The sequence below is a fragment of the Callithrix jacchus genome, chromosome 5 (assembly GCF_049354715.1).
Source record: "Callithrix jacchus isolate 240 chromosome 5, calJac240_pri, whole genome shotgun sequence".
Taxonomy (NCBI): Eukaryota; Metazoa; Chordata; class Mammalia; order Primates; family Cebidae; genus Callithrix; species Callithrix jacchus.
Genome location: NC_133506.1, coordinates 165,493,752 through 165,519,104, shown reverse-complemented (window position 1 = coordinate 165,519,104; position 25,353 = coordinate 165,493,752). Strand labels below are relative to the sequence as shown.

Below are 25,353 nucleotides of genomic sequence, written 5' to 3'. Positions count from 1 at the left end.
GTATAGCACCCCATAGGGAAGTCATTAGTTGTGGCATATACAGCTCTTTAGTGGGTTTTCTTGATTGTATGGGTTTTGGGTTCAACTCTTCCTTGGCTGCAGGCAGGAAGGTGAGTGCTGGGTCAGACCATCACCCACTGTGAGGCCTCAGTTGCTGTAAAGGTCAGTGATTCATTTTCTGCCTCTACACTCTTCGCATGGACAATTCCAGCCATGTGTCATTTAGAGTCATGATTCTCAACTGCAGGGAGGAAGTTGCACCACCTGAAGGCAGAGCCTATAGGATGAGGAGGGGCAAGCTAGCAAGCTATCCCAAAGACGTTCTGGTGCGTTGACCTGGGTGAGAATTATCGGCCAGGACTTCAGATTAGATCCCAGATACACCACTTTCTGCCTACCCATGGTGACTCTGGCTGCTCTAGTTTGGTTTGTTTGACTCCTCCAAACCTCATGCTGAAATCTGAGACCCAGTGCTCAAGCTGGGCCTAAGAAGAGGTGTTTGGGTCAGGCGGGGGATCCCTCATGAATAACTGGGTGCTGTCTTTGCGGTAATGAGTGAGTTCTCACTCTTAGTTCCCGTGAGAGCTGGTTGTTATAAAGAGCCTGGCCCCTCCTGCCCTGTCTTTGCCTCCTCTCTTTCCATGAGGTCTCTGCACACTCAGGCTCCCCTTCCCCTCTGCTATGAAGCAGCTAGAAGTCCTCACAGAAGCAGATGTTGATGCCATGCTTATACAGCCTGCAGAACCATGAGCCAAATTAACCTCTTCTTTATAAATCACCCAGCCTCAGGTATTCCTTCACAGCATCACAAAGAGACTCAGAGACTGGAAAAGCCATTTAAATTATCTGAGCCTCCGTTTGTAAAATGAGGGGTATGACTCCATTCGGTTGAGATGAGGGTTAGAAATGAAAATGAAACACCCATTAGATATGAAAATGAGTCATACACCCTATTTTCTGTATCTCTGGGTAAGTTACTCTCTGGGTTTCATTTTAGTCTGTAACATGACTATTAGAACAATAGCTACTGCTGTGGGTTGAATTGTGTCCCATGAAAGGATATGTTAAAGGTCTAACTCCAGGTGTCTGTGCTGTGACCTGTTTGGAACCAGGGTCTTTGCAAATGTGGTTTAGTTAGGACGAGGACATTCTGCATTAGGATGAGTTTTGATCTAGTGACTGGTGTTCTTATAATAAGAAAAGGGAAATTGAGAGCACAGAGAAGATACAGGGAACAGCAAAAGCAGGGGTTGGGGTGGTGCATCTACATGCTAAGAAGCATCAAGGATTGCTGGTGACCACCAGAAGCCGGAGAGAGGCAGGGGGCGGGTTCTTCCTCAGAGCCTTCAGAGAAAACCATCATGGCTGACCCTTTGATTTCAAACTTATGGCATTGAGAATTATGAGACAATAAATTCCTGTTCTTTATGTTTGTTTGTTTGTTTGTTTTTTGACATGGAGTCTTGCTCTGTCACCCAGGCTGGAGTGCAATGGTGCGATCTCGGCTGACTTCAACTTCTGCCTCCTGGGTTCAAGAGATTCTCCTGTCTCAGCCTCCTAAGTAGCCGGGATTACAGGCACACACCACCACGCCTGGTTAATTTTTGTAATTTTGAGACGGAGTTTCACGATGTTGGTCAGACTGGTCTCGAGCTCCTGACCTCAGGTGATCCACCTGCCTCGGCCTCCCAAAGTGCTGGGATTACAGGCGTGAGCCACCACACCCGGCCCTGTTGTTTTAAACCCCCAGACTGTGGTCATTTGTTGGAGACTTTGAAATTCAAACCTGCAGGAAGGAACATGGTAGATGTGTCACAGAGGGGTTTGGCACTCCAGGTCTGAGCCTGTGTGGCTGGCTTAGCATCCACCAGATGCCACCTGCACAGAGCTTTCCTGAAGTCATCGGCCAGGGAGGGTGAAGTAGAGAACGTCACTGTGTCATTTGTCAACCTGCTTTAGAAGCATGCTTCCTTAAACCAAGCATTTAAGGATCTCTGTCTTTAAATAACTTCTCAACTGGTTTGGGAAGGGAAACTGTTGTTCCCCTTTTTCACTTCACTAGAAACTAAAATAGTGCTTTTGTGAGTGATGCTGAGGTAGCACACACGATTGGGAAGCCTCAGCACAAACGGAGAAAATGGGAGTTTCTGCATTCTCGCACGTCTGGGCAGCTCTCCCAGCTGAGGGGACTGAGGATTAAAAAGCTTAACCAAATACATTAAGCAAATTGCGTATTTTTTCATTGCACTTCTTTTTTATTGAGACAGGGTCTATCTCTGTCACCCAGACTGGAATGCAGTGGGCATGATCTTGGCTCATTGCAACCTCCGCCTCCCAGGTTCAAGTGATTCTCCTGCCTCAGCCTTCCGAGTAGCTGGGACCACAGGCATGCACTACCATGTGAAGCTAATTTTTTTCTATTTTTGGCAGAGATGGGATTTCGCCATGTTGGCCAGGCTGATCTCGAACTCCTGACCTTGTGATCTGCCTGCCTCAGCTTCCCAAAGTGCTGGGATTACAGGTGTGAGCCACTGCCCCCAGCCCTTCCTTGCACTTTTTCTGGCCTCTACCTCTGCTTCCAGCCTTCTCTCTCCCCAGGGCTGCCCCCTCTTTTCTCATCCTGCTGTGTTCCTGCCTTCATGGTAGAGTCCTCCATAAAAATGACATCAACTTTTCTAAGGGACTCCTTCCCATTTGATCGTTTGTTGTGGGGAGGAAAGGGTGATAGTTTTGGCCCATGGGTGATGAGAATGTAGAGGGAACAGTGAGTCAGGAAACCTACATGGAAAGCGTGGCTTAGACACTTTCAAGTGGGGTGACTTTGGACAGATCATTTAATCTCTGCACCTGGGCTTCCTTATCTGGAGAGTGGTGCATAACACCTACCTTGCGAGGTGATTGTGTGCATACAACAAGCTAATGGAAGTGAAGTGCTGTAATGTGCAGCACACAGAGACGTAGCTCAGGACAGTTACTCTCTTCTGGTGCTAGTGCTAATGAAAACCTAACGCTGGTGGTTTCCATCCCCAGAGTGCGCGTCAGTTGCCATTGGATTTCCTCAGAGCCATCTCCCTACCAACCTTCTCTGGTTGTCAGAGTCCAGATTGGCCACATTTTGGCCGAGCTTCCCAAAGCCCCATCTTTGGATGAGAGAATTGGTGTGGGAGTGGCAGCCTAGTAGGGTTGCCAAACTGGGCAAACAAAAATACAGGCACCCAGTTAGACTGAACTTGAGACATACAAGTAAGTTTTGACTGTATATATGTCCTGTGTGATATGTACATGTTTCTTCCAACCCTGAGCTCTATAGAAAGCTGGTAGACACCTTTCCTGAGCTATGACCATTCATGGTGGCCTGTAAGCTCATGTGACATTCTGACCATGTCCTGACCAGTCCCAGAGCACATGCCACTTTCTTGGCCAGTTATTCCCCCCAGGGAGCTGCTCTTGGTGGCCGTGGCCAACTGAAGATGCTGATAAGTGTGTATCCCCACAAAGCTCTCCTGGTACTGGAAGACTGACCACAATTTCCAGGTCTCCATCGCCCATCTTCCTGCATCTTCACTTCTTGGGTGATCTCATGTATCCAGCAATTCTTAGTTGAAGACAATTTAAAAATCTATCACTGACCATCAGCCTTGCTCGGGAAGCAAAGGTATGAACCTGACCCAGTGCCTACTCGAGAACCTTGCAGCCTCCAAAACTGACAGTATTAAACAGTCAGAATCACCTTCTGATTCCAGTTTCTCCTCAGGCTCTGACTTGGTTCTAAAGCATGACCTATAAAAATGCTACAGTAAGTAGTCTTCCTCACACCATGGGGGCAGGAGTGTGGGTCAGGCTGCATACCACAAATGCCACCAGACCCTCCCATTCCCTTGCGAGTAGTCCTAGGACCCCCTGGAAAAGTCTCCCAAAGGTGCATGCTAGGGAACACTCTCCATATGCATATATATTACAAACACAAACACAGGCAGAATTTACTGCCTTTTTCTGACCAAACCTGATTCCAATTAGGTTAACTTCCTCTGTTAACTACCTCCTCTCCTCCCCCACCTGAAGCTGATGACCATACGCCATGTTGTCTCTGCTCTAGTGTCCAGATGTCCAAAGCGTAGGGCAGGGCTGAGCCGATGCCCCATGCCAGGCCCCTGCCCCTGGCCCCTCCAGCCAGATGGGTCCATGTGGGTCCATGTGGGATTTCAGTAGCTGCTCCCTTCCAGTTCCCTACAGAGGAAGAAAAAAGGCAGAAAAGGGAGGCAGGGTTAATATGATGCAGTCAGTAACAGCACCTCCACTGACATTCCTGCTCCCAAAGTTTTGTTGCTGATGTTTCCTCCCTCGTCCTTTCTGTCCTTGTAAGTTTATGTCTATGAAAGAGTTCCTTCATTGTTGTTTTTGAGCAGTCTTTCTACCGTTGCTTTGGAGGGACTTTAGCAGTACGCAAAAGTAAACGTATGTCCAGGCTGCCAGTTTTATAGGAAGCTCCAGCTCACAGTCTTTTAATTTCATTGTGGTTAAGCTTACACTCGTAACCGTTGCACTATGCCTCACCTCTATGTTTCACTGTCTCAGAAGCACTTTTGACAGGGGACTACTATGTTTGTGCCTTTAGAAAGTTAACTCCAGAAGATGGAGATAGAATCGTGGTAGTGAGGCTGCTCTGAGGATAGTATTTACAAAACCCCGTTACAAGAAGGACCGCTGTGGACTCTCACCTCACTGGGAGCGTCACTCAGTGCTGGGGGCTATAAGTTCTAAAGTTGGATGAAGAATTACTCACTAGAAAGTTACCCTTTAAAACCTCTTAAGCAGCTGCCTCATGGGAGATAAACATAAGGAGGCTTAATAAGTCCAGCAAAGTGAGGCTGTTCCTTACTTCGGAGTAGATTGCTGTTTTAACACTTGAACAACAGAAAAAGTGGTTGGCTTGCATTTGTTGAATTTAAAAAAACTGTCTTCAGATATTATTTTCTTGCTCATGGCGGCATTGTACATGCCATGGGGACCAAGAACCCCCCAGGGGACCACATGCTCTTGTCTGCCTCTTCCCACAGCACAGCCTCCTTTCCTTTTTGTGTGTCTTTTAACCATCTCCTTTTTTTCCTGCAAGGTTTTGATTAAATTGTGGTTAACTCAAATATGCAGATGATGAGATTGTAGTGCAGTAATGAGAAAGGAAGCCAGATTGCTGCGGTGAGGATAAAATGGTTTTGTACCTACGTAAATCGTGGCTATTTGAAAAATGTTCCTCAATTCTTTCTCCTCCTAGTGTTTGTTCCAAACTTACCTGCAGATTTTTCTCTGACATTTTTACTTTACAATATTGATGGGGGGTGAAGTGAATGATTGTTTCCCCCCTGCCAAGCATCTAAATTCCCTTCCTACTTTGGGAAATTTCAATCTGGTGATTCTTGCTGGGAGCCAAAACCACGTCTTGCCATAAATGCAAAAATTTCCAGTCTTCTTCCTTCTCTGACCTTTTCTTGCAGCCAGGGGACTGGCAGGTGACCCAGGAACCACAGATTGGATGCATCCCAGCAGTTCTGAAATCAGGATCTTGTGACACAGAAAGGCGGGGCTGAGGAGCACCCATTCCAGGGGCACAGCCTTGGTCGAATTGTGCCTGAGGTCTGGCAACTGTAGGCTCCTCATTTCAGATTCTTTCCAAGCATGGCTCTTTATCCTTGCTTGCTGTTCTGGAAGCTCCTGATGTCCTTTCTATAAATCTCTGTTCTGCTTAAAGCAACCGGAGCAGATGACTCTTTCTTTTAACTGTGAACTCTGACAGACTTTTTTTAAATGGGGGGAATTTTCCAAGAGCCTGGTTCCAGTCCACAGCCACCAGGGTTACGCCGAGGGACAGAGGTGTGTGCACACACGTCCAAGTACATGCACACAGCCTTATCTACGTAGGCTTTCTTTGCTGTTTAGGTTGGGTTTTTGAGACTTAAGCATCTTCGACTCCTACTGAGAAGGGGCAGGCTGCACTTGCTGCTCAGGTTCACAGCCTGGGGGAGTGGATAGAGTGAGAAGAAGGAAGTGGGGAGGAGGAAGCCCATGGCCGAGAGAGGCATGACTGTCACCCTTGCCTTGCCCCAGCACAGGCAGTGTTGATCTCTGAGGGCTTCTCATCCAATTTAAGGTCATATCTGGTCTGGTGAGGACAAAACACATCTTTTTTGAATAGAAGTGAGTCTGCGTTTACATGCCTTTTCACTGTTTCCAGCTGTTACAATTAGCAGACCATCATAAAGCGGCAGAGGTGCTTCTAATGAATTTTTGGTTGGTATTTCAAAGCATAAACCAAGAAGGATTGTGCCATTAAAATTGAAAAGAAAACATGTAAGAGGAAGTCTTCCCTCTTTACCAGCATGGAAAACTCCTATTCGTCCTTCGCCACCATCCTCTACAAAGCTGAGCCTCGTTCTCCAGCTCTTCTCAGTATTAGTTACTCTTTCTGCTTTATTATTATTATTTCAGTTATTTCATTTATTTTATTTATGTATTTTTTGAGATGGAATCTCTCACTGCAGTCCGGGCTGGAGTGCAGTGGCATGATCTCAGCTCACTACAACCTCCGCCTCCCAGGTTCAAGCACTTCTCCTGCCTCAGTCTATCAAGTGGCTGGGATGACAGGCGCCCACCACCACACCCAGCTAATTTTTTGTATTTTTAAGTAGAGACAGGGTTTCACTATCTTGGCGAGGCTGGTCTCAAACTCCTGACCCCATGACCCTGTTCACCTTGGCCTCTTAAAGTTCTGGGATTGAGGCGTGAGCCACTGTGCCCAGCCCGCTTTATTATTTTTTATGCCTTGTATGGATTTATACTATCACACATGTTTACTGATTATCAGTCTGCCTCCCCTGTAACGTTTTTGAGGGTATCTTGAGTATCTCTGAACATTTTACTCACAACGCTTCAGACACCAAGCGTGTGGGGCTTTTCCACACCAATGACCAATTCTCCTCTTGGGACACCGGCCAGGTGTCCTACAGTTTAATTCAATTCTGGCAGTAACTACTTGGAGTTAGTGTTCAAGCACTCAGTCCCCAAAAACTGTCCTCACTTCAGATGCCAGACCCACGTATTGAGTGCCAGGCTACTCACATTGCTGTCTAATCGGCTACAAAGTTGGAGGTTCTCACAAGCCTCCGCAGTTGCAGGTTCAATAATTCAGAGCTCTGAAAAGTACCTATTTTAACCAGTTTGTTATAAAAGGTACAGCTCAGAAGCAGCCCAATGGAAGCGATGCGTGGGGCGGAGTATGTTAGAGGGTGCAGAGCGTCCGCACTCTCTCCGGGTACGGCGCCCTCCCAGCGCCTTGACGTGTCCCCCAACCCAAAAGCTCTCCAAGCCCCGGGGGATTGCTACGTTCCACCCACACGGATTTTCTCTCTATTTTTAGAAGGCATTGAACTCCTACCTCAGAAGACGCTGTCTTCTGCTCCTTCCCATGGCTTCCCATCTTCAAATGTTGGGTTGCATCCCAACCTCACAGCTCAGCTCAGCTCCCCAACCCTTCCCCTCAACTCAGTGGCTCTTGTTTCTACATGTCTCCAAGTCAACCTGATTATTTTTTCAATGTAGCTTGTAACACAAGAGCCACATTGCTCCCTTCTGACAACTGCCCTCAGAAGCCTCTAAACTGAGGCCAAACACAGTTCATTCGTCTGGCACATACCAGCGACTGTGTATACCTTATTGAATGAATGAATCATTGATTAAGGTAAAAATAAGTGAGAAAATCAGAATAAAGTTAAGCGAAGAAAATATACTACGAATTCAGGGGAAATGTCAGAGTACAAAATGCAAGTGCAAGACGCTTTACCTTCACTAACGGGAGCATAGATTTGGCCTTGAACTTTCTCACGGCCAATATGGATCTCAGTTATGTGATTCGAGCCCCTGAGATAAAGATCAGACCTTTTAGGCCGGGCGCGGTGGCTCAAGCCTGTAATCCCAGCACTTTGGGAGGCCGAGGCGGGTGGATCACGAAGTCAACAGATCGAGACCATCCTGGTCAACATGGTGAAACCCCGTCTCTACTAAAAATACAAAAAATTAGCTGGGCACGGTGGTGCGTGCCTGTAATCCCAGCTACTCGGGAGGCTGAGGCAGGAGAATTGCCTGAACCCAGGAGGCGGAAGTTGCGGTGAGCCGAGATCACGCCATTGCACACTCCAGCCTGGGTAACAAGAGCGAAACTCCGTCTCAAAAAAAAAAAAAAAAAAAGATCAGACCTTTTAAAATCAGGAGAGATGCAATTATTCCTAGAAATCGCCCCTGAGAGATATTTCTCTTGGGGGTCAGGTAGAGCCTCAAGGACATCCTAAATTAATATATTAGAGCTTCAGATAAATTTCTACTTAATTGTAGCTGCTTTCTGCTGAAAGCAGCTTCCCACATAAGCCCCTTGAAGGAGGACCATATTTATTTCTTGTTATTTATTTTAGTTTTTCTCTAAGTGGTAAAGTAATATATTATTATTTCTGATTACAAAAGTTGTTCATGTTTCCAAACCTTTGAACATGTATAAGGTTTGTTAGCTGTTCTCCTACACCTATTAAAAAGGGGATAATCAGCGAATTCTATTATGTAAACTACTTTTCCCACTCAGTTGTATTTTTGGATATCTTTTCATGTCAGTTCGAATAGCTCTGCACAGTGACTTTAATGCCTGTATTCTGTTCTATTCTGTGGTTCTATCATAATTCATATGACTATTCTAATTTTTGTCCGAATATTTTGCTGTTATAATACCCTAATATTTTTTGCTAGTATAAAGGTGTAATATTATACCTATAGCTTTATTCATGGGTCTAATTAATTCCTCAGGATGTGCTTTTCTGTTTTTTTGAGATAGAGTCTTGCTCCGTCACCCATGCTGAAGTGAAGCAGGACAATGTCAGCACACTGCAACCTCTGCCTCCTGGGTTCAAGTGATTCTCTGCCTCAGCCTTCCAAGTAGCTGGGACTGCAGGTACCCAGGCTAATTTTTATATTTTTAGTAGAGATGGGGTTTCGCCATGTTGGCTGGGCTGGTCTCAAACTCCTGGCCTTCAGTGATTCACCTACCTTGGCCACTCAAAGTTCTGGGATTACAGGCGTGAACTACTATGCCTGGCCTCTTTTCTTTCTTTCTCTCTTCTTTACTTCTTATATTTCTTTCTAGCTACTTCTTTGGCACCAGTTTAAAATTTTGTCATAAGATTTATTCTAGAAAAAGATACTGCAAGGTCAAAATGTGAGTACAATTAACATCTTTATAAATATTTCCAAATCACCTTTCCTAATGATGAATCAGTTGATACCCTGTCTGGTTGTGCCTGAGAATTTCCATTTCGCAGCGATACCCCAAACGCCACACCTTTTTTTAACTCTTGCTTTTTGCAGCTCTATTGAGGCATGACTGATGTATGCTAAACCACACATATTTACCATCATTCATTTAAACCCTTGCCTGTTGATGACACATGGTATGTTCCTGATGTAATTCACATTTCTTTCTTTACACATGAGATTTAGCATCTTAGCGTATGTTCATAGAACATTATTTTGAGTGCTGCCTGTTCTATGGCCCATTTTTCACTTAATTCTTAGTCTTTGTCTTAAAGATTTCTGATTGAAACTCAGACTTAGACTTGCCGTTATAGTCAAATGAAAGGTAGAATCTCAGTTTGTCCCCAGCGGCTTGGCTGACACGTGCGCTGTGACATCACTAAGCACCAGGTGAGGGTGTCAAAAAGGAAAATGAGGGCGGTTGCACAGGAGGCTGCTCTTGGTCACTGGTTCACGGTGTGCGTCTCCGCAAAGCAACCCCAAAGGCTAAGGTGCTGCGAGGCTGACGAAAGAGGCTGACAAATCTGGTTTCTCAGAAGCATTTAATAGGGACTTAGGAACAGAAGCAATGTCTTGGACAGCCATGAGGCAGTAAATCTTCATGCCTGCCCCCCAAAACAATCATTTATATAGCAGTCTTTTTTTTATTTTATTTTTTTCTTTTTGAGACAGAGTTTCGCTCTTGTTGCCCAGGCTGGAGTGCAATGGTGCGATCTCGGCTCACCACAACCTCCGCCTCCTGGGTTCAGGCAATTCTCCTGCCTCAGCCTCTTGAGTAGCTGGGATTACAGGCACGCGCCACCATGCCCAGCTAACTTTTTGTATTTTTAGTAGAGACGGGGTTTCACTGTGTTGACCAGGATGGTCTCGATTTCTTGACCTCGTGATCCACCCACCTCGGCCTCCCAAAGTGCTGGGATTACAGGTGTGAGCCACCGGGCCCAGCCACATCTCAGACTAATGACCACTGGAGAGGTTAGATGAGCATCTTTATGAGGAATTATCTAAGCCACAGGCATTGTTTAAAGACCTTACTGAAGAACACCTTGGTCTGCAGGAGTCACGTATCTGTCATCATGGCAGTCCCACTTCAAGATGGCATCAGTCTTGCCACGCAACAGGCTGTTTTCCTAGAGTCAGTCAGGGTTCTGTGAAAGAAACAGACCCAGCAGGACACACACACACACACACACACACACACACACACACACACATTCATTTGTTTGTTGATTGATTGCAAGGAATGGCTTACATGCTTGTGGGACTGACTAGCCAAATCTGAACTCTGTAGGTTGATTCTCCTTATCTCAATCACAATCCTTCCTGAACCTGCCCCAAGATATGGGATGAGCCATCAGTTGGGCCAGCAGCCCAGTAAAAACTCCACAAGTCCTTGATTCTCTCTCCTGGTCCAGACTGACAAATTTTTGGAAAGCAATTATTTTAGCTCAGCGTAATGCAGACCATGGTAATACTCATCAGCTTAACCGACTTCTATACTTTCCTGCATGTTTTCTTTCTACTTTTTGAACTTCAAAGTTCTGCGTGTGCTGCAGTGAGATAGCACTGCACACCCTCTCGGAGGTGCACAAGTTAAAGGATTGACAATACCAAATGCTGGTGAGGATTTGGAGCAATAGGACCTCATGCATCGCTGGTGGAAATACCAAATGGTTCAGACACTTTGGGAAACAGTTTGGCAGTTCCTTACAAAGTTAAACATACACGCACCATATGACCTAGAAATTCCACTCCTACATATTTATCCAAAAGAACTGGAAAATAACCCAAAGTCCATTAACAGAATGAATAAACCAATCTCGTTTTATTTGTATAATAGGATACTGCCGGCGTTAAAAAGAACATGCTGAATGAATCTGTCTACATGAAATTCTGTAATAGCCAAATCAATCGTGAAAGGAAGCACATCTTGTTGTAATTGCCCTGTAAACTCTAAAATGGGATGCTCTAATTATATACAATTTATTCTCCAGCGAGTTTTCATAATGTCCATGTAGATTTCCAAGTGACTTTTTTCAGAAATCACATACAGAACTTCAAAGAAAATCAACTGTATTGAAGTATCACTTGAACACAATAAAATATCACCATGGCTCTTACCTGCATCACTCAGGTTACATGACTAACGTAGGCAAATCTCACCTCCCTGGCAGATCACGCCACTGCACTTCAGCCTGGGTGACAGAGCGAGACTCCATCTGGGAAAAAAGAAAGAAAGAAAATGTAATAGTAACTGCACCCGCTATTGCATAGGGACGTGGTGAGAGTTAAGTTAGGTAACGTGTGTGATGTTTGTAGATCAGCACCCAACACTTAGCCCTCAGTGAAACATTAGTCATTATCTGAGTGTTGCTACTATTTTGTAATTTCGAGGTGCTGTGGGTTTCACATCTCCCCACAAGAGGGCACTGGTGACACAGTTTTGCCTCAAAATGTTTCCAGTTGAAAGACCGGGAAGCTTTGCTTGTTTCTAAGGCACTAAGGGTCCGATTTCTCATGAACTGCTGAACCACGGATTTTAGAGCTGATAGACACCCACAAGTGATCTAATCCAATCATCAGATGTTGCAGTTATAAGCCACAGGTGGGTAAATGTGGACCAGGTGACATTTTAGAGCTTTAAGACACCCACAAGTGATCTAATCCAATCATCAGACATTGCAGTTATAAGCCACAGGTGGGCAAATGTGGACCAGGTGACATTTTAGAGCTGGAAGACACCCACAAGTGATCTAATCCAATCATCAGACATTGCAGTTATAAGCCACAGGTGGGTAAATGTGGACCAGGTGACATTTTAGAGCTGGAAGACACACACAAGTGATCTAATCCAATCATCAGATGTTGCAGTTATAAGCCACAGGTGGGTAAATGTGGACCAGGTGAGTACGACTTACAAGATCAACAGAGTCCCAGGACAGGCGACTTCACATGCGTCCTCTGTGGAGTTGAAAGGTAGGACAGAAACACCATCATTCTGAGTATAAAAATGCACCAAAAGTGTTAACAGCAGTGCCAGGCTGAAATGAAAAGAAGGCAGTGAGTTGTATATATGTGTGTGTCTGTGTCTGTGTCTGTGTGTGTGAGAAAGAGAGAGGCACTCTAGACCTTTGAAGGTACTGCTAATATTTTTTATTATTGATGGATTTGTTTTGAATTAATAATTTACACATGCTAGTATATATTTTTGGGGCACATAATGATGTGATACACGTAATAGTGATCAGATCAGGGAAATTAGCATATCCATTATCTCAAACATTTATTATTTCTTTGTGTTGGGAACATTTAATATCCTCCTTCTAGCTTCGTGAGACAATATTGTTAACTACAGTGATTCTGCAATGGTAGAGAACACTAGAGCGTGTTCTTCCTGTACAGCCGTAGCTTTGCATCCTTTAACAAATCTCTTCCCATCCCTTCCTTCCCTTTACTCTTCGCAGCTAACTAGTATCCTCTGTTCTGCTTTCTACTTCTATAAGACCAACGTTTTAAGCTTCCACACGAGTGAGAACACGTGGTATTTAACTGTCTGTGTCTGGCTTATTTCACTTAACGTAATGTCCTCCACTCCCACCTATGTTACCACAGATGACAGGGTTTCATTCCTTTTTGTGGCTAGTAGTATTCCATTATGTATACATGCCACATTTTCTTTATTTCTCTGCTATTGTACACCCAGGTTAATTCCGTATCTCAGCTGTTGTGAAAAGTGAACTGCAATGAATGTGGAAGTGCAGACATCTCAGCAATATACTGATTTCCTTTCCGTGGGATAAATACCCAGCAGTGAGACTGCTGGGTCATATGGTCGTTCTATTTGCAGTTTTGGGGGAACCGCTACAGTATTCTCCACAGTGGTTGGACTAGTTTACACTCCCACCAACAGGGTATGTAAGTTCCCTTTTCTCCTCACCCTCACCAGCATTTGTTATTTTCTGTCTCTTTAATAATAGTTATCCTAACTGGGGTGAGATGATGCTTCACTGTGAGTTTGATATGTATTTCCCTCATCAAGGACATAGTGATATTAAACACTTTTTCATATATTTGTTGGCCATTTTTGTGCCTTTTGAGCAAAAGTCTGTTAAGATCGTTTACTCATTTATTAATTGAATCTTTTAGGGAATTTTTGCTGTTGAGAGGTTTGAGTTCCTTGTATATTCTGGATATTAACCCCCTGTCAATGAATCGTTTGCAAATATTGTATTCCATTCTCTAGGCTGTCCCTTCACTCTGTTGATTGTTTCCTCTGCTATGCAGAAGCTTTTTAGTATAATAGAATCTCAGGTGTTTATTCTTGCTTTTGTTACCTGTGCTTTTGAGACCTTATTCATACAATCTTTTCCCAAATCAATGTCCTGAACTGGTTCACCATTGTTTTCTTCTAGTAGTTTTGTAGTTTCAGGTCTTACATTCAGGTCTTTGATCCATTTTGAGTTGATTTATACATAGGGCGAGAGGTAGGTTGGTATCTAGTTTCTTTCTTCTGCATATGGATATTCTGTTTTCCCAGCACAATTTGTTGAAGAGACTGTCCTTTCCCCAGTGAATGTTCTTGGTATCCTTTTCAAAAATCCATGGGCTGTAGATACATGGATTCATTTCCAGATTCTCTATTCTGTTGGTCCATGTGTTTGCTGTTACACTGGTACTACGCTGTTTCCATTGCTACAGAGAAGTAGTATGGTTCGAAACGTGGTAGTGTGACGTCTCCAGCTTCATTCATTTTGTTCACGATTGCTTTGGTTATTCAGGGTCTTTTGTGGCTCCATACAAGTTTTAGACTTTCTTTTCTATTTCTGTGAAGAATGTCACTGATATTTTGATAGGGTTGCGTTGAATATTTAAATTGCTCTGGGTAGTACAAATGTTCACATTCATGTGAACCTCTCTCTGTGCGTATGTGCGTGCATATTTACACTTCTGAGATAGTCTGAGTGTAGGATACAGAAATGAAGTTCCTTTACCTCCAAATATTTTTCTATTTCAATGGGTATTTCTGAAAGATAAGGCCATTCTTTTACGTAATGAGACTTTCGTGATCAAAATCAGAAAATTAACACTGATATGATAGTATTATGTTTAAAAATCTATACATTATTCCAAATTCGCCACTTGTCTTCTCATTCAAAATTTGCCACTTCTGATTCAAAATCACACCTCGCATTTTTTTCGTCATAACCCTTTAATCTCCTTTAATGTGGATCAAATCCTTGGTTTTTCTTTCTTTCATTTTGAGACACACATTGTTTTGTAGAATGTCCTTCAATCTGGGTTTTCCCGATGTTTCCTCTTGGTGGCAATCATGTTATATTCTTGAAAGGAATCTCATAGAAGTGAGGCTGTATCCTTCTATGTGCCGGGGCTTCTTAATTCTCTCATCTTTCTCTGCAGAGAAAAGGCAGACCAACACCTTGTTGGAGTGTAAAGTGCCCCAGCCAATTCCCAGGGCTTTGAAAAAACCTGGAAAAATTAACACCTGAAATAAGTTTTGAAGAATAATGAAAAGTTATTGAGCTAAAGGCTGACAGGGAGGGATTCTGGAAGGAGGGAATAGCTCACTTGCTTGGAGGTGAGAACATGTGTTGTGTTGGGAACATATTGGTCATTGTGTGTAGCCGTTGCCAGTACCCAGACACATCATACTTTCTTACCTTCTTGGCTCTGCCCATTCCTGGGCTCCCTCTGCCTGGTGGCACTTCCTCCACCACTTACCTTTTCTTCCTTTTTCTAGATAATTTTACTCAGCCTCTAAAACTCAGTGGAAGTATTTTCCTTGTCTTATTGCCAGGGAATGGTGAAGATCACATGTTTGGAGTCCAACGGGCCTGGGTCCAATCCTGCTTCCGCCACTTTGGCAGGTGAATGATCTTGGGCAAATTATTTAACCTCTTTGAGATCCAGTTCCCTTTTTGGACAAATGAGAGGTTATATCTGATGAATATATAATGTTTGTGTCCCTTGAAAATTCATATGTTGAAGTCTTAACCCACAGGGCAATGGTCACAGGAAGTGAAGTCATTGGTAGGTGATTATGAGATGGGTGTGCTTTTAATAGAGGTTCTGGAGAGCTGCCTTGCCCCTTTATACCACCACGTCAGGACACAGCTAGAAGGCAACGTTTATGAGCCAGGAAATGGGCCCTCACCCGACATGGAATCTGTCAGTGCCTTGATCTTGGACTTCCCAGCCTCTAGAACTGTGAGAAATAAATGTTTCTTGCTTATAAGTCATCCCATATATCATATTTATTATAGCAGCCCAAACGGACTAAGACACCCTCTGTGCCTATCACAGGCACAGTCTAAACAGGCACCTCCTTCCCAGGACCTGTGACCCCTCAGAGGGTCTCCTTGTATTCTAAGAGTTTCTGGGCCTGACTTCTTGTGCTTTTATCTTCTTCTACGTCTCTACACCTATGTGTACCAGCACGATTTTGCCTTGTTTCAAATACAGGCATGAGGCTCATCTGTCACCATTTCCAAAAAAAGGAATATAAACATACCATTGGTGAGTTTAGGAAGCTCACTGTGAATGTGAAAGTCCCATGGGAAGAGAACCACGTGGCCCAGTGCCCAGCCTCCTGCCTACCTGGGGCCAGTGTGCTTGTCCCCTCACACAGTACTGCCTCTTGACGTTGATGCATGCTACCATTAAGGCTTACTTCCCTATCTGAACTCCTATTCACTAGCGGAAGCTGAAGATGAGGAGTCAGAGTTGGATCAGGCAGCAGGTGTGGTTGGTGGTGGGAAAGGTGGCTCTGTGGTCAACCAACGTGCCTGCTGTAAAAGCAACTTGTCAGGCTTGTCCAGACCCTGCACCCACATGGGTGACCTACCCTCACCCTGCCTTCTACTTTCTCAAGCTCCTTGCCTACAGGATTTCGTTTCTCCATATACCTCATCCATGCACTCCTGAAATCGTGGCGTTGTCATGGCTAATCATCTCATCACCTCTGAAACCTCAGCTCCAAGGCTCCCACCATCTGAGCACCATGCTCCTACCTCCAGCCCATTCACTCTTCTCTCCTCACTCAGGTGATTTGACATTTCTGAGCCCTTGATATCTTGAAACTTGTGCTTTCTCCCCATCAATCTCCCTATGTATTTCAGCCCCCCAACCTCATTTTCCTCTACCCTGCCCTGCTTACTTAGTTCCAGCCATGCTGGCCTCTCTCATATCCTGGGATGTGTCTAGCTTGTCCCATTTTATGGCCTTTGTACTCAATGTCTCTTCTGCCCAGAATGTTCTCCTAGCATTGTTTCGATTTTGGTTAAAAATACTTTTAAACATATAGTTAATAATTAATCCATGCATTAATTAATGAATTATTAATTCATAATTATGATTTATAATATAATTTATAGTCTTACATATAAGTTAATTATATTATATATAAAGATAAAATAAAATATATAATAAATACATTTATAATCAGTGAATTGTTTTTAATTCATTAATTAATGAACTAATGCTATATTTATAAAATGAACATCATGTTTAGAGAACAACGTGTCTTACATTCTTGGACCTGCATTTCATTTACCATAAACCCTGTGAGTTCCTTCCTGATCTCAGACCCTCTCCTACTTATTGTTCCTAAGTTTCATTATGTTGGTGTTTAAAGCTGTAATTCATCCATTTTCACTGCTGTGTAGTATTTCATTACATCAAAAATACCCAAATACAACTATCTGTTCTGCCATTGATGGACATTTCAAGTTTTCCAGCTTTTTGCTATTACAATAAACTAAACTTTCTGAAGGATATCTCCTAATAATACACATGTGCAAGGTTTATTCTCTTGAAGTAGGTATAGACTTGTGGGTTCTAAAATATAAGCAGATTCCTCTTCTCTAGGTAACATAAAATTGATTTCAAAGTGGCTATTCCAATTTATACTCTCATCATTAGTGAAGGAGCATCCTGCTCTATATCCTTGCTAATATTTGGTATCACTTGACTTTTCGACTACCACCAATCTGGCAGGTGTAAATGAATCTTGTGATGCTCTCACTTGCATTTTGCTGATGATTTGTCATGACTTCTTCAGGGCTGCTCCTTCTTGTCATTCAAATTTGAGCTTTAAACACCTGGAGTCACCTTGTCCTTCTTAATTGTGTCAACCTATTTTAATTCTCACTATTTGCTATTTCCCTTCCTCTCTTTTTCAAAAAATGTTTGTCAGTCTATTTTAGTTCCTCCTCTACAGAGCGTGTACATAGTGGCTGCTCAATAGGTACTTATTGAATATTGATTAAATAATAAATGTGCCAAGTTTAGTTCTGTTCAGATCAATATTTGCCTTCTTCCTGCTTGGTGTATGTTCTGTCTTTCATCTTGCTTTCAGCTTCATCTTGTACTTGCTCCGCTGTCTTTCAGTCTCCACCAATGTCTACTTCTGTCTTTATTCTCATTCTTGCTAACCCCTTTCTTCCTGCTTCCGTGCTTGTTGCCACACTTGAGACTTCAGGAGACATTACGCATATTCTTCAAAGCTGACTTTTCCATTGAATAACCCTGTGCCCAGTCCCCTTCCCGCTCCTTAAAAACACCGCTGGGCCTTGGTCAGCCAGAAGCAGACTGATTCTAGAATATGCCGGAGACAAGAGCTGACAGAAACCCTCAGTCATTCAAATCATCTGCCAAGGACCCTAAAAGAAACAGCCCCAGGGGCCTGTCTTTTGTCAGAGGTGCTACACTCTAGAAGCAAAAGGACATCTTGTCTAGAGCTCATTTCAACTAGCCTTTTCTCACATTTCCTGCCAAATTTCCCAACTTTGATATTGCAGTAGCCGCAAGTCGGGGTAAATACATGTGGCAGATAGAACCACGTATCCCCCAACGAAGTTTTAAAGATGAATGAGGCAAAAATATTCCTTATCTTCTGAAACAGTGAAACTAATCTTTTTTGTGGTACCTTTTATGAAATATGATCTCATGTTACTTCTGTTTAAAATTATGTAAGACAAAAATTCCATTTTCGTCTCATATTTCAATTTATTATTTTAAAAAAGGTCGTTGTATGCTGCATAAGCATGGCAAATTACGTAAATGCCCTTTCCCCTCTCCCTCCTAGAACCTTACTAAAATATCTGTAGAAGAAGCAAAAAATACAAAAGTCCGATAGGACAAAGTGGACTGCATATGAAACAGCATCTGATGCTGTTTGTTTGATGGAAGATTTCTAACATGTTGGTGTCTACAGAGGGGATATTTGATGGGAAATGAGCGATTCCTCTTCAGAGGCATGAAAAGACTTAACACAGGTGTGAAGTGCCATGAGGCAAAGGTGGGAATGGGGGCATTTTCAGAAGGCTATACGCAGAGTGGTTAGACATCCTCCCCTGTCCTCATGAAGCCAGAGCCCAGGCTGGAGTGTAGTGGTGTGATCTTGGCTCACTGCAACCTCCATCTCCCGGGTTCAAGCGATTCTCCTGCCTCAGTTTCCTGAGTAGCTGGGACTACAGGTGCATGCCACCACACCTGGCTAAATTTTGTGTTTTTAGTACAGATGTGGTTTCACCATGTTGGGCAGGCTGATCTTGAACTCCTGACCTGAAGTGATCCATCTGCCTCAGCTCCCCAAGGTGCTGGGATTACAAACAGGAGCCAAAGTGCCCGACCTGAAGGTTTATTCTTTATGAAAAATGAACTTGAGAAACTCAGGAGAATCATGATGAACGTGAGTGGGAAGAGATGGGTACAGATTGAAAACAAGGAAATTAAGTGAAAATCTGCACATTGAATAGTAGACTCTCAGCACCCTCCGCCAATACTCTGCTTGAAGGACACTAGCAGTCAGGCTTACAATTCTCCCCACCCCCGGGGAGATTGGAGGCATCTTCTCTGGACTATGTGAATGAATCTAGAGAAATATCTCAGGCACCAACATTTGGAGGACCCTTTGGCAATGAAAAAGTTGATGTACCAACTGACCTCTCTGTGGTGGGCCGTGCAGCTACGCACAAGCTGAGCCTGCAATTTGCTTCATGCTTAAATATGAATAATAGGCAAGATCGCCAGACATTTGTAGGTAGCTTTCAAAATTAAAGAGAGCTAGGGGAAAAAAGGACAGAAAAAAATTGAATATGAAGAAAAAATACCGGGCTGAAAACAGAAAAGAATTAATTTTAATATTATATGGTGGGGGAGTGAGAGTGTGTCTGTAAAGGTAGAGCATGAGGGAGATCTTTGTGGTGATGACACACGTCTGTGGGCATGTGCGATCCACCCACCTCAGCCTCCCAAGAAAGATTTTCATCACTCAAGACTCATGGGACTCCCATGAAAAGAATCCCTACTAAATATAAGTACAGTAAAAAAAATTGCTAGTCAAAACAGGAACTCATCCACTCTAAAGGAGAGTTGCCACACATGTGAAACAGGAGATTAGCACATTGAGAATTTGAAATAACAGGATAATCTGAAAGACACTATAAAAGAAGTTTATTTATAATGATTAAATAAGTCTAATAGGATTAAAAATCATAATAAAATAATAGGTGCTGAAAAAGACAGGGTTGAGAAAGAATCAAACAGAAATTTGAGAAACAAAAAGTCATTAAAAACAAGAAGTAGGTGTGTGTATTAAATAGCATATTAGAAACAGCTGAAAAACTGGACGATAAATATGAGAAAATTACCTTGAATCCAGTACGCTAAAATAAATAGGTGGATATGTAAATGAGAAGATAAAAGACATGGAAGCCTAAAGAAAAGGTTTCAAATTACATTTAGCAGGAATTCTAGAAGGAGAGCATAGAGACAATGGGGGAAAAAACTAAGCATTCGCTAAGATTTTTCAGGAAAGAAACAGAAGGCAGCTTCAATTTGAAGAAGCACACCAACACCCAAGCATAATAAATAAAACCAAATTCGCACTAAACGTGTCATGGGGAAACTTCGGAATGTTAAAGACACACAGCCAATACTAAATGCAAGGAGAAGACGCACAGGTTACCCACAAAGGACATACATACATATGATGTATGTTATGTCCCATCATACAGAGAACAGACTTGTTATGAAGAATAGAGCCAGAAGGTAAATGTCAAATTGCTGAAATGAAATAGCCATGAGTCTAGAATCCATTCTCAGCTAAATGCCAGCTCTGCAGGTGAAATGAAATAGAGGCCTTCCGCACATAAACGCCTACCACATAAGATAATTTTGCTTTTAAAAATTAGTTGTCTCTCATAATAAGCTTTATATATATTAGTACTGCTGATTTAATTCTCTGAAGAAAATAAAAGCTGAGATTAAAAACACCAACTTTCCCAAGTTTACCAGACAAATTGAGGATAAAAAAAAACCTTGGATTATTACATTCTGAACTACAAGATAAAAAAATATCAGAAAGGGCTGGGCACGGTGACTCATGCCTGTAATCCCAGCACTTTGGGAGGCTGAGGTGGGCAGATCACAAGGTCAGGAGATTGAGACCATCCTGGCCAACATGGTGAAACTCTGTCTCTACTAACAATACAAGAAATTAGCTGGGCATGGTGCTTCGTGCTTGTAATCCCAGCTACTTGGGAGGCTGAGGCAGGAGAATCGTTTGAACCAGGGAGGTGAAGGCTGCAGTGACTGAGATCACACCACTGCACTCCAGCCTGGATGACAGGGCGAGACTACATCTCAAAAAAAAAAAAATCGGAAATATCTTTCCTTTCTTATCACAGATATGCAACCTATATTAGTCAGCATTTGATAGGTTAGGTTGCAGTAACAGTTCCAAATTTTCAGGGTCAATAGCAAAGAATTACTTTTTTGCTTACAATCCATGTCAGCCAGGGTTGGCTATAGCTCTGCTCTACATGTCTTCTTAATCCTGGTTTACAGGCTGAAAGATTCACCCCTACCTAGGACATCCCCTTCCTGTCCCTCCCCCAATTCCCACTTTTTTTAAGAGAAGAAAAACAGCCATGGCTGAACTATGCAGTGACTTTTTTTTTCTCTTTTTTGGAGATAGAGTCTTGCTCTGTTGCCCAGGCTGAAATTCAATAGTGCAATCTCAGCTCACTGCAACCTCCACCCCTGGGTTCAAGCAATTCTCTTGCCTCAGCCTCCCTTGTAGCTGGGATTACAGGCGTGTGCCACCACACCCAGCTAATTTTTGTATTTTTATTAAAGACGGGTTTTCACTGTGTTAGCCAGGCTGGTCTTGAAGTCCTGACCTCAAGTGATCCGCCCACCTCAGCCTCCCAAAGTGCTGGGATTACAGGCATGAATGACTTTTAAAACTTCTGCTGAGACGTGATATAAGTCATCTGCAAACATTCCATTAACCAAGGCAAGCCCTTGGACAAGTCTGATGTCAATAGTGGGAAGAAATGCATTCCACGGGAAGACCTGGAGGTATAATTTTCTTACAGGGAGAGCGTAAAAAATCTGGAAAAAATACTGCAGTCTATTGCAGATCCCAAAGATAGTTTCATCATTTGTATTTTTACAAATACTTACTGGATATTATTCCTGTCTTGCCAAAAAAAAAGTTGTTATTCTCTAAAAGTTTTCTGATATTAACCACATATTCACCTCTGAACTTCGAAGTGTTTCCCACGTCAGCATTATTCAGACTACGATCCAGGAACATCTGCTACAATCTGCAGTGAAATAAGATGGCGCCAGGAGGCAAATCAACACACTGCTTCCTTCACCACGAAAGCCTTGCTACAAAAAATCAAATGGCAGCAGAACTGAAGGGTGCACTTGCTGATGTAGTTGGCTCACATTTTGGCTTAGCTCCTTATCTTGTCATTGACAGGTACTAAGTACTCCGTGGACTGACAGAGGTTGACTATGCTTTGAGTGGCACTGTTCTGCAGCACCGTGGTTTTACCCATTAGATCATTCAGTTGTGGAATTTTAGAACTGAAAAGTGTCTTCAGCATTATCTATCCAAGTTCCTGGTTTCACAGCTGAGAATCCTTAGAACCTGAAAGTTTTAGCAAATGTCCCAAAGTGGTTGTGATGCGATATGAAATAGAGGCCAATTGTCCTGACTCTTTGCCGTCACCAGCATGCCCTGAAATTCCTGAAGGAAGAAGAATTTCCTGGTGAGTCGTATGCAGGCTCCATCTGTAGAGACTCAGGAGAAAGGGCCAGGTTGCCTCCTGATGGGAGCAGCGTGTGGAGGATGAGCCTGGGCTTACATGGCAGACAGATCTGGTCATGCTCCAGCTCTAGCTCCTACTTGCAGCATGTCTTTGGGAAAATTACTTACATTCTCAAAGCCTGATTCTTTCTTTGTCAACATTCCTTGAAGGCTGCTGTGAGGATGAAATATACTAAACTGAAGACTCTGGTGTTACCTTTTGTGGTAGGGAGAATAATAGCCCCCCAAAGATACGTACATCCTACTCCCTGGAACCTGTGACCATGTTATGTCACATGGCAATGCGAGACTTGAGGTTCCAGGCTGCATTAAGGTTGGTAATCAGCTGACCTTCAGGTGGGGAGACTATGTGGGATTATCTGGGTGGGTCCAATGTAATCACAGTGTTCCTTTTAAGAGGGAGGCAGGAGAGAATGAATCAGAAAGATGGCAGCATGAGGAAGACTCAGCCTGACATTGCTGGCTTAGAAGATGGAGGAGTGAGGCCATGAGCTAAGGAATGCAGGAAGCCTCTAGAAGCTGGAACACATCCCTGCAGACACCTGGACTTGTACCTAGTAAAACCCATTTCAGACTTCAGAGCTCCAGAACAGTGCAGGAATGAAGCGGCATTGCTTTTAGCCACAGATTTGTGGTAATTAGCTGCGCAGCAGTAGCAGGAAAGGAGTTCATCATTCATCTGAACATTGCTATTGCATCCCTGGAGCAACGGCTACGTCATCTTTGGGAAGATACAGCTTTTTTGAGGACGTGTTTTATAGTGATATTATTTGGCAAAATCTGCTGTAACACAAGCTAGCCAAGGCAGGAAGCCTGCTGCTTTAGAGGACATAGTTTCTCTCTGGCTATTTCTCAATCCTTTTTAGCTGTTTTAGTCATAGCTGGTCAAAAACAATGGTTTGCATTTCAGGGTCATTGCACTTGGGAATTTAAGAGTGCTCTAAAATAGCTGATAATCTGATTTTTTTTCCTCTTGCTTGATCATCAATTTTAGTTAGAGCTGCGGTCTCTCTAAAAGTGCTGCCCTTTTCCACTGTGTCAGATACAGTTTGCCAGGAAAGAGTTGAGGTTACATGGCGCCTGGCAGTGGTGGCAGATAGTTTGTGGTCTCCACACCTTGCAACACTCATCATCCTGTTTGCTGCAACTCTTTGACGCAGTCTGGAAGGCGCTGCAGCAGGAGGAGGCGTCTCTGTCTGACCTGCTTCCTCATATTTGAGCATAGGTATTGGGATTTGAATGCTTGATAATCACATAGTCACCAAGTTGCATAAAATTCGCAGCCTGCACCCGACATAACATCCGTGATGAGTTTGTTAGAAGAAGAGAAAAAGCACAGAGTGAGGCTCAAGCCGGCTTCGAGGCATACACGCCCACATGCTTCGAAGCACGTGGTCTGCAACGCTTAGCTTCTTTTGATAACGCAGGTGATGTGCTGCAGCCCTGGCTGGTGAGAAGAGGGGCAGAGCAAGCTTCTTTCTGGTTCCTCAGAGTGAAGAAGCTGTTCCTTTTTCTGGAACAACCCGTAGAAGTGTGGGAGGGTCTGACACTTTAGATTTTCCCTTTTCTCATTTTTTCTTTCCTTTTAAAAATAAAATAGCTAAGTCAGTTCTAGGAAAAATAGTGAAGCATTTCCTCTATTTAGGATTTACGCCATGCTTACTGCCCACAAAACTCAGAAGGACTAGAAAATTGAACCCTTGGAAGACTGAGAATGTAAAATAAAGACAATTAACCACAAGACACCATTTTCCCATATGAAAGGACTGAGTATTCAGAAGACAACCCTGAATGTTTTGGTGAGTGTGTGGTGGGAAGGACAAGTGTGTAGCCTGCTGGAAATGAACACTAGCAGGAACACTGTTTTCAGAAAAACAAATTGGTTTCTTGTGTGAAAAGCCTTAAACATACTTACATTTATGACCTTGAAATTATACTGTGCGAAGTCCACTCTTTGTTAACTCTGTTTGCTTCAGTTCACTAGCCTGCAAAATAGAGATACTAACAGGAACCATTTCATAACGTGACGTGAGAATTAAATCATGGGTAACTGGCACAGAGCGCGTGCCTGAAGAAGTAAGACATCATTATTAATAAAAATATTTTTAGGCAAAAATTATGACAGCATCACGGCATAGAAATTTAGGCACTGATTGCTCCATGTTGTGGTGAATCTGCAGCCCAGGTGTGTGGGGTTTTGAGGCCCTCCCTCCGGTACACACTGTGGAAAAGTATCCATTTGGGTTTTGAGGTCCTCAGGTACACACTGTGGAAAAGTATCCATTTGGGTTTTGAGGTCCTCCCTCGGGTACACACTGTGGAAAAGTATCCATTTGTTGCTGTTGCACCTCGAGTTCCTGTTGTTTCAAAAAGTACCAGAAAGGAGCTCAGCCTCTGCAAAACAAAAAACGGATTGATTCGGGAGATGCCTGCTGTGTTGAAGATGAACTTCGGGAAACTCTCCTCTTTCCCATACTAAAATCCCTGCCCAGGGAGGAGGAGTTTTTTTGCCATTTTCTATACATGCAACGTTTTTTATTTTATTTTTTTGAGATGGAATCTCACTCTGTCATCCAGCCTGGAGTTCACTGGCATGATCTCTGCTCACTGCAACCTCCACCTCCCAGATTCAAGTGATTCTCCTGCCCCAGCCTCCCAAGTAGCTGGGACTATAGGCATGCCCCACCATGCCCAGCTAATTGTTGTACTTTTAGTAGAGGTGAGGTTTCAGCATGTTGGCCAGGCTGGTCTCGAACTCCTGACCTCAAGGGATCTGCCTGCCTCGGCCTCCCAAAGTGTTGGCATTACAAGCGTGAGCCACCGTGCCTGGCGCCATGCAACATATGTAGAAGCATGACCAGCAA

At 43.4% G+C, this 25,353-nt stretch overlaps 1 long non-coding RNA gene across 1 annotated transcript in view; it reads right to left on the bottom strand.

Annotated features, from left to right (window-relative positions):
* Positions 1–8,272: 8,272 nt before the first annotated feature.
* Positions 8,273–25,353, bottom strand: part of LOC118153961 (uncharacterized) — a 23,164-nt gene continuing 6,083 nt past the window's right edge. Inside the window, exons 2-5 of the long non-coding RNA XR_004743826.3 lie at positions 24,405–24,883; positions 21,910–24,071; positions 12,264–12,386; positions 8,273–11,564 (exon numbers count right to left, since the gene is read on the bottom strand). This is a non-coding gene — a long non-coding RNA (uncharacterized LOC118153961). The remainder of the gene's footprint in view (positions 11,565–12,263; positions 12,387–21,909; positions 24,072–24,404; positions 24,884–25,353) is intronic.